The sequence below is a fragment of the Schistocerca nitens genome, chromosome 6 (assembly GCF_023898315.1).
Source record: "Schistocerca nitens isolate TAMUIC-IGC-003100 chromosome 6, iqSchNite1.1, whole genome shotgun sequence".
Lineage (NCBI taxonomy): Eukaryota > Metazoa > Arthropoda > Insecta > Orthoptera > Acrididae > Schistocerca > Schistocerca nitens.
The window spans coordinates 640652193-640667980 of NC_064619.1; positions in this window are offsets into that span (position 1 = coordinate 640652193).

A 15788-nucleotide genomic window follows, 5' to 3' on the forward strand; every position below is an offset into this window, starting at 1 on the left:
AATTTCATCAGTCCCTAAATTATCCTAAGGACAAACACACACCCATGCCCGAGGGAGGTCTCGAACCTCCGCCGGGACCAGCAGCATGTGGATAAAGCACTTATCTATTAAGGAGCGACTGCCGATCCGTCCTCACAGCTGAACTTCCGACAATACCCATTTCCTATCTTATAAACGTCGGCGAAGCTCTCCTGCATACACTGGTTGATCACAAGTATCCCGACACCCCTATGTGATGCGAAGTTGGCCACCAGATGTCAGGAAAACTGGCGGCAAGTATTGTGTTGTCAGAGAGAAGCAGTAAAAGACGAATGGTCTGTCAGGAGGACTCAGTTACGGCGAACGTGGAGTAGTCAGTGGATTTCACCTGAGTAACAGATTCATCAGGGCCATTTGAATCCTTTTAAACCAGTCCACGTCGACTGCTGTTAATGTAATTGTGAAGTGAAAACGCGAAGGAACAACCAGAACTAAACCAATACCAGGCAGTCCTCACATACTAACGGACAGGGGCGCCGAGTGGTTGCAAAAAATCGCATGAAATCAGCGAAGGGAATCACTGTCGAGTTACAAGTTGATAGCACCTAGCACAGTGACTGTGCTTAGAGCGTTGAGACATTTTTGCAGTCAACGCTAAGCTATGCATATTGTGGTGCAAAAAGCGACGCCACTGGTCAGGCGATGAGTAAAAACGAGTGATTTGGAGTGATGAATCGCCCTATACCCTGTGACAAATCCGATGGATTGATTGGGTTTGGATAATACACGTTTCACACGATTGTGTACTGTGTGCGGTAGAGGAACAGTTCGAAGAGGATGACGGTACCAGAGTGACTATCCACCTTGTCATAAAATAGCGTTTGCGAGGCAGCGGTATTTGGACAATAACATTCCTGAAATGGACTGGCCCTCCCAGATTCCCGACCTGAACGCAGAGGAACACCGTTGGGATGAGTTAAAACGTCGGCCTCGCTCAAGACCCCAGAGACCCACATAATACCTTTTTTTGGTTTGGGTTTTGCGGAAGAATGAGAAGCCATTCCTCTACAGTCTTTTAGACACCTCATTGAACGTGTCCCCAATCGAGTTGGATCCATCATAAAGGGGAAAATTAGAAAAACTCCATCTTAACGTCCTCGTATTGGTGCCCAGATGCTTTTCGTCACATAGTGTGTCTTGCTGCTGTTTCACCCCTGGAAGAAAGGATATAGAGGAGTAATGACCTAGCCACAGCCTAGAGGTTGTTTCCAGAATGAATATTTTACTCTTCAGAGTAGAGGAGATTCGAGTTAGTGTTAGAGGCATGGCTATGTGGTTTCAGGCTAGCTCAATCGTTAAGAGCATCTTTGCAAAAACAGACATAATGTCTTATGGGATAACAGCAATCAGCGATTTTATAATGTTACTTAAAATCCGTCTTGATTGCAAAATTTTTTATTCATCTGACCGGTTTCGGTTCATTCAGAAACATCTTCAGATCTGATATTTCAGTTACAGGAGTAACCCGTCACATCATGTGACGTAGCATGTGAAAGTTGCTGGATTTGGACGGGTTACTCCTGTAACTGAAATATCAGATCTGAAGATGGTTCTGAATGAACCGAAACCAGTCATATGAATAAAAAATTTTGCAATCAAGACGGATTTTAAGTAACATAATGTTAAGAGCATCGCCTACGATCGCCTACGATCTGCTAGATAGTTTAAGAAATATCTCAATGAAATTTATACAGAAATATAGTTTCATACGTCACAAGAAGTCGATTAAAATCGTCTGTGTCAGAAGCCACACTACCTAGAAATAAAAGAAGGCTTTTAGCTAATGACAACGGAGTCTCATCGTATAGCTCTCCCATCCTTTCGTCATTCGAAAGAATTTCAACTCCTGAAATGAAGAACGGGCTTGTGCCACAACCTGTTCCAGGTATCGAGCTGTTGAGTACCATACACAGTCATAAGAAGTGGGTCTTCTACATATGGAGTAGATCACACACTTTAACACTGCTGCAGAGTAGTTTTCTAACATCTGTACCTCCGTATTCCGCCCACTTCTCGCAGAAATTTCCCGGGTTGGAATGTTCAACGATTTGTACACCGGTGACCATTTCGTAGTCTCTGTCCGAAAGCCAGTTAGCAAAACGGATGTCCAGTAAGAACACTATACAGCCACCTGGCTTCGTTCGAAGATTATAACATCGCCTAAGAATTGATTACATCACGAACGTGATTTACTGTGACACGGATGCTGTCATTCCAAAAAGTTGTCATTCCAAAATGTTTCTAAACATAAACTGATGAGCGAAAACGCAGTAGAGCATCCCTTCTGCGTGCCAAGGATTCTACAATTCTTCGGCAGGTTTATCCAAGTGTCTTCGCACAGCTCACAAAATTCCCATAAATTACGTGGAGGTGGTTTGTGAAAGCAGAATCGGGGCGAGACAGCGTCCCAGATGTGATACATTGGGTTCCGGTGTTTTGGTTGGCAGGAGAGCCAACACCGTGTTACTAGAGGAGGCCGAAAGGCACACGTTTTAGCTCACGCAGGCTGGCGTGAGGTCTGGAACAGAACAAGGAAATTACAATTTAGAAAAACGGACGTAGCTGGTGGAATACTTAACTTTAATCCGTTAATGAAGAACGTAGGTCTTGACGGTACATGATTCATAATATCAATAGTAACTGATAATGGCGCCTTGCTAGGTCGTAGCAAATGACGTAGCTGAAGGCTACGCTCAAGTATCGTCTCGGCAAATGAGACCGTATTTTGTCAGTGAACCATCGCTAGCAAAGTCGGTTGTACAACTGGGGCGACTGCTAGGAAGTCTCTCTACACCTGCCGTGTGGCGGCGCTCGGTCTGCAATCACTGATAGTGGCGACACGCGGGTCCGACGTATACTAACGGACCGCGGCCGATTTAAAGGCTACCACCTAGCAAGTGTGGTTTCTGGAGGTGACACCACATCGGGTAAGGCGAATTTTGTGGCCAATGCTTCAGCGTAAGGTCACTGTCATGCCGCTCGAACCTTACACTAAGGTTGTGGGATTATGACATGGGTATCCTGCTGCAAGATACTACCGCTCACGAGGAACACACAAATCATTGGGGGATGCGAGTGGTGGGCAATAATGTTAACGTAGCCATGATGACGTCGATTGCTACCAGAGGTGCCATAGAATAGCAAGAGAAAGTCGCTGATGGCATAAAACTGCCCTCACCGATCTGCATCCAAGATGCGGTACGTGCTTCGAGCAGCAGTGCGCCTGGATGAAGTCGCATCAGGATATGGCCGTCGACGTGGTTCATCCGTCCAGTTCCATTAATGCACAGTCCAGTATCAGTGATCCAGTGTCTACTGCATGGGTAACTGGAGATGCCTTTTTGTCAATACGGGATTACACAGGTGGTCGTTTTTGATGCCACAGAACGTGCCTTAATAATCTATCCCTTCTTTTACTCAAGTTGTATCAACAAACCTTCTCCTCAATCCGATTCAGTATCTCTTCATTGTTCAATGGATCTACTCGTCTAATATTCAGAATTTCTGTAACCCCACATTTCAAAAGTTTTTTGTTGTTTACTTCTTTGCACTCTTTATCGTTCATGTTTCATTTCCGTACAAGGCTACACGCCACACGTATACCTCCACAAAGATTTCCTAACACTTCAATTTATATTCCATGCGCACAACTCTCTTTTTCAGAAAAGATCTTCTTGCTATTGTCAGTCCCTATTTGATGTTTCTGTAAGTCGGCAGTCGTCAGTTATTTTAGTGGACCGACAGCAAAACCCATCTACTGCTTTTAAAGTATCATTTTCTCATCTCAGTCATTTAAGATTTAAGATTTAAGATTACCCGAACTGATTCCTGTAAAACACATTATTTTTGTTTTAGTTTTCTTGATGTTCGTCTAATAATTTCGAAGAACATGCAGTACAAGAAACTGAAAGGGTTTTAGAGAACATCTTATCTTAGCTGTACATCATCATGATCACGAAGTTCAATAGCGAGAGAGATGAAACATTATGGCTGTCTTCACTGGGGTCAGAGCTCGAAGGGTTCAACACGATGAGTGGGCGGATTACTTCAGAACGCGTGACAGGCGACCTCGAAAACCACTGTGGGAACGCTGGAAATAATCCATTTAGGTTAAGGTGAAACTCGGGGGAGCGAGTCCTGCGGACGGCTTGACGTGGCAGAGCGTAGAGCATACAGCAGGAATGTTGACAGTACAGCTGGAACAAACTCCAGAGGGAGAATATGGAGATGTTTTAGACACTGCAAACGATGTCATGGAGCAGATTGGCGAATTTTTTAAGATGCTGAGGTCTCATACAGCAAAAGCGAGACAGCAATACATAATCTGCTTTAGAAGTTCTGCTTCTCATCCATTTACTGAACATAAAAGCTTCTTTATTTCGTTACTTAACGTTTAAAGTTAATTGAATACCCCTATGATTTTCTTGCTTATCATTGGTTACAATTTAAGGTTGTAACGAAATTTTGGTAATCTGTGTTTGTGTAGCATGACTTGGTTAACCGAAAGCGTTTGATATGATGTGCCACTGTAGAGTATAACCGAAGATGCAAACATACGGAATTGATTCCCAGGAGAGTGAGTGGCTTAAGTAATACGATCAAGCACGTTGCCCTCGACGGCTTTTCGCTGATGACGCTGTGGTGTACAGGAAGGTGTCTTTGGTAAGTGACTGTAGGAAAATACAAGATGACATGTGCAGAATTTCTGATTTGTGTGACGAATGGCAGCTTTATCTAAATATAGAAAAATGTGAGTTAATGCAGACGAGTAGGAAAAAAAAATTTCCTAATGTATGAATAGAGCATTACTGGTTTCCTGCTTGACAAGTCAGGTCCATTAAATACACTGCTGGCCATTAAACTTGCTACACCACGAAGATGACATGCTGCAAGAACCGTCAGGAAGAAGATTCTGTGATATGGAAATGATTAGCTTTGCTGAGCATTCACACAAGGTTGGCGCCGGTGGCGACACCTAAAACGTGCTGACGTGAGGAAAGTTTCCAACCGATTTCTCGTACACAAACAGCAGTTGACCGGCGTTGCCTTGTGAAACGTTGTTGTGATGCATCGTGTAAGGAGGAGAAATGCGTACCATCACGTTTCCGAGTTTAATAACGGTCGGATTGTAGCCTATCGCGATTGCGGTTTATCGTTTCGCGACATTGCTGCTCCCGTTGGTCGAGATCCAATGACTGTAAGCAGAATATGGAATCGCTGAGTTTAGGAGGGTAATACGGTACGCCGTGCTGGATCCCAACGGCCTCGTATCACTAGCAGTCAAGATGACAGGCATCTTATCCGCATGGCTGTAAGGGACCGTGCAGCCACGTCTCGATCCCTGAGTCAACAGATGGGGACGTTTTCAAGACGACAACCATTTGCACGAACAGTTCGACGACGTTAGAAGCAGCATGGACTATCAACTCGGAGACCATGGCTACGGTTACCCTTGACGTTGCATCACAGACAGGAGCGCCTGCGATGGTGTGCTCAACGACGAACCCGGGTGCACGAATGGCAAAAAATTTTTTCGGATGAATCCAGGTTCTGTTTAGAGCATCATGATGGTCGCATCCGTGTTTGGCAACATCGCGGTGAACGCACATTGGAAGCGTATATTCGTTCATTGGTTACACGTCTCGGTTAACTCTTGTTCTCATTGACGGCACTTTCAACAGTGGACGTTACATTTCAGATGTGTTACGACCCGTGGCTGTACCGTTCATTCTTCCCTGCGAAACCGTACATTTCAGCAGGATAATGCACGACCGCATGTTGCAGGTCCTGTACGGGCCTTTGTGGATACAGAAAATGTTCGACTGCTGCCCTGGCCAGCACATTCTCCAGATCTCTCTCCATTTGAAAACGTCTGGTCAATGGTGGCCGAGCAACTGGCTCGTCATAATACGCCCGTCACTACTCTTGATGAACTGTGGTATCGTGTTGAAGGTGCATGGGCAGCTGTACCTGTACACGCCATCCAAGCTCTGTTTGACTCAATTGTCAGCCGTATCAAGGCCATTATTACGGCCAGAGGTGGTTGTTCTGGGTACTGATTTCTCAGGATCTATGGACCCAAATTGCGTGAAAGTATAACCACATGTCAGTTCTAGTATATTTGTCCAATGAATACCCGTTTATCGTCTGCATTTCTTCTTGATGTGGCAATTTTAATAGGCGTAACTTTCCCAAGCGATATGAAATGCAATGTGCAGGTATGGACGATAGTATGGAAGACGAATGGTCAACATCGGTTTTTGGAAGAATGTTAGGAAAGTGTGGTTCATCTATGAACAAGACCGCCAATATAAACTAGCACCACTCATTCTGGAGTACAGCTCAACTGTTTAGGATCCGATATAGGTCAAATTACAGGCAGACATAGAAACAATTTAGAGTCGGGCTGTTGTATTTGTTACCGGTAGGTTCGACCAACACGAGAGCATTACGGAGATACTTCGTGAATTCAGATCTGAATCTCTGGTGGGAAGACTACGTTTTTTTTGCGCGCCGCTATTGAGAAAATATAGAGAACAGGATTTTGAAGTTGTGTGCGGAATCGATTTGCTGCCGCCATCGTACACTGATAGTAAGAACAAGAAAGACAATATGAGAGAATTTAGGGCTCGTAGGGTGGCATATAGACAGTCATCTTTCCATTGTTCTGTTTGTGACTGGATCAGGAAAGGAAATTGCTGTTGGTGGTACAAGGTACCGTCCGCCATGCTCCATACTTGAAAAAATTCTGAGCACTATGGGATTCAACTGCTGTGGTTATCAGTCCCCTAGAACTTAGAACTACTTAAACCTAACTAACCTAAAGACAGCGCACACATCCATGCCCGAGGCAGGATTCGAACCTGCGACCGTAGCAGTCCCACGGTTCCGGACTGCGCGCCTAGAACCGCGAGACCACCGCGGCCGGCCCCCATACTTGAGGAGGATGTATGTAGATATACAGGATTTCCCATCACACCTCCCAAAGTTGTCAACAAAGCATGAGTAATTAAAAATGTCTAGTAAACATGGACTCTAAAATGCATACCTTACAAGGTATGATCACCTTTTCATCTTAGGATCTGTGAAACAGATATTTTCTACTGCAAGGATCTTTGCTTTCATATTTTGGGAGGAGGAAGTATTGATCAAAACAAGAAAAAATGTCTAGTAAAAATGGGGTCCAATTCATACCTTAAAAGCTTTGAGCACTTGTTCAGTAGATGACATGTGTTTGACGCTAACGAAGATGAGGAAGTGCTCTTAGCTCTTCAGGTAAACTTTTTAGAGCCCGTGTTTACCTGATATTTTTTCCCGTTTTTGATTCATACTACATCTTCCAAAAATATGAAGTTTCATAGTGGCCAAGATGAAGAATAGTAGATTTCGCGAGAACATATATCTTGTAAATGAACGAAGACAGAAATTCGGCTGAATTTTAACTCACACATAGCACTACAGAGTTTATATTTTCCTGAAATTGTATTAATTTTTCTGAAACATCCTGAACATATTATTTCTTGTTTTCATAAGCTGACACACAGTCGCGAATACAAACAGTGATCCAGATACGGTCAAATATTTTTTTTTTTAATTACGGTCTTTGATCACAATATAAAGTCATTCGACGATGACCGGTTTCAGTCAGTAATGACCATCTTCGGATCTGTTACCTCTCAACACGGACAATGGAGCTGCCGACGGCCTTCACTATAAAAAAAATGAAAGTGTACAGCAATAGCCCAGAACCATTGCTGAGCTGAAAACACCTATTCAGGAGATCATCGACAGTTTATATATTCTCCAAAAATGTACGATTCTTCATTTTGATGTCAAAAATGTGTGTGAATTCCTAAGAGACCAAATTGCTGCGGTCATCGGTCCCTAGTCTTACACACTGCTTAAACTAACTTAAAGTAACTTATGTTAAGAACAACACATACACCCATGCCCGAGGGGGGACTTGAACCGAGAGAAGCGGCCTTTGCATAGAGTTGTCGCTGCTGACAGACAAGCAACACTGCGTGAAATATCTTTAGAAATGAATGTGGGACGTACGATGAATGTACCCGTCAGAACAGTACGGCGAAACGTGACGTGAATGGTCTTTGGCAGCAGACGACCGACGCGAGTGCTTTTGTTGACAACACATTGCATGCATTCTCTCTCTAGGTTTCGTGGCCATATCGCTCGGCCCCTAGACGACTGGCCCTGAAGGGATGAGTCGCGATTTAAGTTGGTAAAAGCTGATGGCAGGTTTCGAGGGTGGTGCAGACCCCCTCAAAACCACTCAGCAAAGTTGTCAACAAAGCACTGTGCAAGCTGGTGGTGGCTCCATAATCGGTGTGGACTATGTTTACATGGAATCCACTGGGTCGTCTGGTGGAACTGAAGGCATCATTTATTGAAATGTTTATGTTCGAGTACTTGGAGACCATTTGCAGCCGTTCACGGACTCTATGTTCCCAATTAACAATGCAGTTTTTATGGGGCCACAGCAGTTCGCAACCTGTTTAGAGAACATTCTGGACAGTTCGAGTGAACGATTTGGCCACCCAGATCGCACGACATGAGTCCCATCTATGGGACATAGGTAATTTCGTGTACAAAATCGTGCACAGACAACACTTTAGCTCTTGTGGACGGCTACAGAGAAAGCATGGCTTAAAATTTCTGCAGGGGACTTCCAACGACTTGTTGAATCCATGCCACGTCGAGTTGCTGCAATACGCCTGGCAAAAGTAGGTCCGACACGATATTAGGAGGTTCATCATGGCTTTTGTCACCGCAGTGTATAGCCTTAAATATTAAATATTGATAGCATTTAGAACATCTTAGTCTGGCCTGAACATCGATACATATTGCCGACTAACTCCCGCTAAGCCAACTTTCGCGTTGGTTCCACGCCGTAAACGACGAAGGAGGTGTTGGGCATCGAAAAGCTAACATTATGACAGTGACTACCACAGGGAAGGTATACGCTTAGCTTCAAAAGAGTAATTAACACGGCCTTTATCCACTTACTGGGCGAAACAGCTTGTTTCTCACGCGCTATGGAATACAGTGAAACGTTTCTCATATCGTTTCAGGTGAGGTACAGGAACATGGCGTACTGTATTTTGTCGTGATTCGTTGCATCACGAGCTTCAGGCAATGTCAAATCCACACCCGCATAGCGAAGGGCCGGTTGTAAAATTTTTGGCTATTGTATCTGCAGTCGCGACCATTCCTACGGACGACGTCCTGCCATCCAGATTTAGGTTTCCAGTGATTTCCCTAAATCGCTTCAGGGAAATTCCTGGATGTTCTTCTGAAAGTGCACGGCCGGTTTCCTTGCGCATCCTACTCTAATCCGATGTAATCTCGCTTCCTTCTATCACTTCCAAGAAAAGTTCCGCAATTGCTTGTACAAGGCTGCTATCGACACGTCCGTTGAATATTACTCCTAAAACAACGGTCATCGACGTGCCCAAAATTCTCTTGATGATCTTAATAAACACTAATTTCTGAACATCACGATTCCAGACAATGTCACGATATCTTGTTAACAATGCTGCGGCATTCCATATTCACGAGGATGGTTGTTGACAGTTCGTAGCATTTCAATCATTGCAGTGCCACATACCCATCCATGACTGGTCAGGAGCCTTCCTCACCATGCCACGGGAGAAGCTATCCTCCCATATGCTGACAAGTCAAAACATTATCACCGTTGCCAACCAAGACGCTGACTGCGTCTGGTGCTAGCATGCTAGAGACGCGGCAAGGGAAGTACACGGTGACATGAAAAAAAAAAGAACGTAAATTAGTTAAGATTTACGGCATTCACACACTTTATTCAACATGCCAATGTCACTAGAGATATTCGGATTTGTGTTATGACATGTTCGATATGCTTGCCATCTTTAGCGATGATGTGGCGCAGACGAATATCGAAATTCTGCATAACCCGCTTAAGTGTCCGATCATCGAGGCTGTCGATGTTCTCCTGAATGGCTGTTGTCAGCTCAGAGATGGTCCCGGGATATTGATGTACACCTTGTATTTTTTTTTTATGGTGATGAGGTCCCATACTCCGAGGAGCGTATGGGACGATACGGGAGACCCGCACCGCTGTACTAGGCAAGGTCCTAGCGGAGGTGGTTTGCCACTGCCTTCCTCCGATCGTAATCTGGATGAATGATGATGCTGATGACGACACAACACTACCCAGTCATCTCGAGGCAGGAAAAATCCCTGACCCCGCCGGGAATCGAACCCGCGACCCCGTGGGCGGGAAGCGAGAACGCTACCGCAAGACCACAAACTGCGGAAATATTTTTAACACAGACCCACAAATAGGAGTCGAATGTGTTCAGATCCGGAGAATATGACAGCCAGAATGCGGTCCCCAAAGTGTTCCTCCAGAACATCACTCTCTTGCTGCGATGGGGTCGAGCTCCGTCTTGGATACACCACATCTTCTCGACATCAGGGTGACTTTGGATAATGTGGATGAGATCATCTTCCAAAACCTTCACGTACCGTTCGGTAGTCACCGTACCATCAAGGAATATAGATCGGTTATTCCGTGACTGGACATTGCACATTATACGGTCACCTGTTGAGGGTGAAGAAACCTCGCGATTGCGAAATGCGGATTCTCAGTCCCACAAATGCATCAGTTTTGCTTATTTCGCCCATTTTCACCGGAAAATGTCCCACAATAATAAGGCGCGTGCGCATGGGCATACTAATTTCCATCATGCTCAGAGGCCGACCGTTGAATTAGAACGTCCTGACGCAAACCGTTCAGAAGTTATGACCGTTTTATTTCATATAGTTCAATAATTGTCACCTTGTACATGAGCGGTGTAGAGACGAGCGGCGATGTGAGCTGCAAATGCGGAAATCCGTTGACACTGGCGATTTTGACAAAGGGAGGATTGAAACTGTGTGCCGGACCGAGACTCGCCCGCGAAAGGCAAAGGTCCCGAGTTCAAGCGCTCTACCATTGAGCTACCCAAGCACGACTCACGCCTCGTCCTCACAGCTTTAATTCCACCAGTACCTTGTCTCCTACCTTTCAAAGTTCTCCTGCGAAACTTGCAGAACTAGCACTCGTGAATGGAAGGATATTGCGAAGACATGGCTTAGCCACAGCCTGGGGGTTGTTTCTAGAATGAAATTTTGACTCTACAGCGGAGTGTGCGCTGATATGAAGCTTCCTGGCAGATTAAAACTGTGTGCCAGACCGAGACTCGAACTCGGGACCTTTGCCTTTCGCGGGCAAGTGCTCTACCAACTGAGCTACCCAAGTGAGGGTTGTTACGACTTGCCGCCTGGTAAGGGCATCTCGGAAACGGTGTATCCGGTTGGCTGTTATCGTGACCGCGAATTCACGAGTAGGCGATCAGGTATCGGACACCCACGCCTCGTCACTGAACATGGATGAAGGCCTGCCCATTCTATAAAGCAGGATAGCCGGAGATCTGTGGCCGATGTCATTACAGAGCTGCGGAGACAGCTGTTTTGGAGTACAGCGTTTAGCAGACACAATGCCATAGATACTCTCCTCATCTCATATTACCTGTGCTAGTAAAAGATTTGCGTTGTAGAGTTTCCAGGAGGAGAGGCAGCCAGGCAAGCTCGGAATTACAACCCCAAGCACACTAGCGTGACAAAAGTAATGGGTTAGCGGTATGCACATAGATGACGGTAGGTATACGGTAGGTACACGGTATAAAAGGGCAGTGCCTTGGCCGAACTGTCATTTGTACGCAGGTGATTTACGTGAAAAGTTTCCGACGTGACTATGCTGGCACGACGGGAATTAACAGACTTCGAACTCAGAATAACGGTAGACGCATGGGGCATTCCATTTCGGATATCGTTAGTGAATTTAGTATTTCGAGATGGACAGTGACAAGACTGCGCCGACAGTACCAGATTTCAGGCGTTACTTCTCAATATGTACAAAGCAGTGACCAAGGGCCTTTGCTTAACGGCCAAGAGTAAGCGTTAGTGTCACTGCTAACAGGCAAGTAACACTACGTGAAAAAAAAAAAACCAAAAAAAAAAAAAAACAACGCAGAAATCAACGTGGAGAGTACGGCGAACATATACGTTAGGGCAGTGCGGCGAATTTGGCGTTAATGGACTATGGCAGCAGACGACCGACGCGAATGTCTTTGCTACGAGCAGTGACCTCTCGTTTGGTCCCTGAACGATTGTAAAACCGTATCCTGTCCGATGAGCCCAGATTTCAGACTGGAAGAGCTGATGGTGGGATTGGAGTGTGGCACAGACCTCACGAAGCCATGGACCGAAGTTGTCAACGAGGCATAGTGCAAGTTTATGGTGGCTGCATAGTGGTGCGTGCTGTGTTTACATCAACTGCGCCATATCCCTGAGCCATAATTGTTCGCGATTGGTTTGAAGAATATTCTGGACAATGATTTGGTCACCCAGGTCGGTCCACATGAATCCCATAGAACATTTACGGAACATAATCAAGTGGCCAGTTCGTGAGCGAAATCCTGCACTGACAACGCTTAGGCAGTTATGGATGGCTGTAGACCTATCACGGCACACTATTTCTGCAGAGGACTTCCAACGACTTATTGGATCCATGCCACGTCCTGCATTATGCCGGGAAAAAGGAGGTCCGATACGAATTAGGAGGTATCCCATGTCTTTTGTCGCCACATTGTACCGTGTCCGCACTTGTATAGACACAATGTGTTGAAAGAGCTCAACTTCAGGAAGCAAAATTTATTGTACACTGGACACGCTGTCTGGGAAGGTGAAGAATGATTCACTTTGTGTAGAAAGACACCGAAATGTGGTGCTACAGAAGAATGGTGAAGATTAGATGGGTAGATCACATAACTAATGAGGAAGTACTGAATAGGATTGGGGAGAAGAGAAGTTTGTGGTACAACTTGACAAGAAGACGGGATCGGTTGGTAGGACATGTTCTGAGGCATCAAGAGATCACCAATTTAGTATTGGAGGGCAGCGTGGACGGTAAAAATCGTAGAGGGAGACCAAGAGATGAATACACTAAGCAGATTCAGAAGGATGTAGGTAGCAGCAGGTACTGGGAGATGAAGAAGCTTGCACAGGATAAGCATGGAGAGCTGCATCAAACAAGTCTCAGGACTGAAGACCACAACAACAACAGCAAGACATGTAAACAAAAGTGGAACATAGTAAAAAATAAGCATTGAGGCTGGAAATCACCTGATGCAACAACACTTTTGATACAAACGACAAAGTTGACAGTAGTAATGGCACAGTGTAGTGAATACAAATGATACCGGTTGTCGGGGGTTAAGGCTTAGCTAACCGATGTTCTTGTGCACTGTCTGACGGGAAATGGTCCATAGCCGGATTATTATTATTTTAGATCCATAGAAACGAGCGACCAGTTGTGAATTCAGAGCCATAAGTATGCTAGATCACGTCCCTTTGGTGTATCCGGTTTATGAGTCCGGCATGGTACAATGGAGACAGAACCTTTATGGTACTTCTGTCTACGAAGCATTGCCTAGTAAATTCGCATTTTCAACGAAGTAGCCTCAATCTTCTTTCATAAATCCAAAAGAGAGCCATGCTGACGAACTAATCCCTGGGTAGGGCAGGAAGATCTGACGTGTCGTAGCAGCACTCATAATTTTTTTTAGTATACTTTACAGAAGTGGCCTGTAGTGTCCTCTGCCTGTTGATGTATAACTAGATTCGTTTCACGTCGCTGAAGGTTTTTCTTCATGTCATTAATGGAAGAGGGTGTGTAAATGAAAGAATGATGTAAGGAATTAGTAGAGAGCTGTCTGATAAATGCTATTAGATTTGTAGTGGTACTTTCAGATTTTTCCTAGAGTGCTACATCCTGGCACTAAATCATATATTACACTTTCTCAGTCAAACACTCGCTAATGCCAGCAGTGGTCACGATACGATTATAATTAAATACACAGTCAGTTATCTTTCTCCAGCGCAAGTTACTGTTGCAGCTCTCGGAAAGATGAAAATCCTCCAGTTACCGGATGCACTACTTTTATTGACGTCGTTTTTCTCTCCCCCTGTGAAAAATTCAGCCGCTCACTAGCGAAATGAAAGACCGGACAGGGGGCGTCCTTTTCAGTCCGAGGCGCCGGAAGGCGAGCTCTCGGTTATTTCACATGCGCAGTTTCCCGCACCTAGATGAATGAGAAGTGAGCGGCGAAATAAATTCCTCCATCAGGTCCGCCATGGAGTGGTGCGAATGAAAGCGGCTGTTCGCCTAGTCTCCCACCCCCTCCCCCTCCCCCTCCGCTCTCTTGAGTCGTGAATCACTGTGCTCGCCGAGCCCTGGCACCCACTCGTGCAGCGTCAGTCGCACGCCCCCATTACTGTGCGCCTCTTTGCAGGCGGTCATTTTCATTCCTCGTTTCGGAGGCAATGCGTTCACCTAACGCATTTTCTTTCCTCCTTTTACCGAGGATCGCACTTCCCGTAATGACTTGGCTATTTCTTCGGAAGTGGAGGCCAAATATATGCAAATAGTACCGGGTTAAAAAAAGGGATGCAAAACCGAGGGTCTCTGCGACATTGTTATTCTCTCGACAAGTGCCGGAACTAGGAAAGTCTGAAGCAGCAATCTCCTACCTGTAAGTGCTATTACCAGTTCTGATTTGAAAGTTAACTCTCGTCAGCTACGAAGTGAGAAATTTTCTCCTATCGTAATTCTAGGTTATGACAGAACACTAGTTGATGGTGAAAAATCCTGCCATTTTTCTAGATGTAAATTGACACTAGGCAATGATTCTGTAAGCTTCCTGATTTATAGAGATTCTTTCAGATCACTTGTTTATCTCTGTAGCTTACAAAAAATGATTAAGATTTAAATCGGTAATCCTATAAACATTGCTCTTCTACGAAGTTATGAGTTTAGTTTATTTAGCTATTTTCCAGAGACTTTCAGTTACGAGTTGTATTTATTTAAACAGAGAATTAAATTAATTAGTTACGTAGTATAAAATCAACTGACTTGTACACAATCAGTTGTTATACAGTCTCTACCAGTGTTACATAGGAAGCTGCAAACGTTGGGAATTTTACAGGTGGATGCAATATGTTGTACGTAACGCTGCTGTTGTCATGGAACGACAAATTTACTCGGTGAGATGTATGGAGTCATGTTCAGATAGACTGTATAATCCATCCCTACACTGCCGTATACAAGACAGGTCGGAATGCATGGGCAAACGTGGTTCGCTGTTCTACAGATACTCGCACAAACTGTGAGAAATGTAATAATAGTACTTTTATTTATTGCTACCAGTTTCGAGCAAGGCTCATTTTCAAACGATACCTAAATATAATCAAATGTCTGTGTGTGTGTGTGTGTGTGTGTGTGTGTGTGTGTGTGTGTGTGTGTCTGTGTGTGCGCGCGCGCGCTTTTTGTATATAAATAAATCATCTGCTACCACTCACGATTTTCTTTATGTTATTTTACGCACGACGCTTTTCGGGAAATGATTCCCATTTTCAAGTGCGTTTTTTGTGCTTGTTATGTCATTCCTATGTGATGTTGTCGATGTGTGAGATTCTGCTTCATTTCGTTGCCTTTACTGAAATATATAAGAAAACAGGCGATTTTTAGTTATTTGTCGATCTTTTTGTGAAGTTAGTGGCGAAATTTAGAAGAATTTGTTCTTACAATTTCTTTTGGTCCATTTGTGTAGTCTCACACACGCTAAACATTACACACAACGTGTTGTACA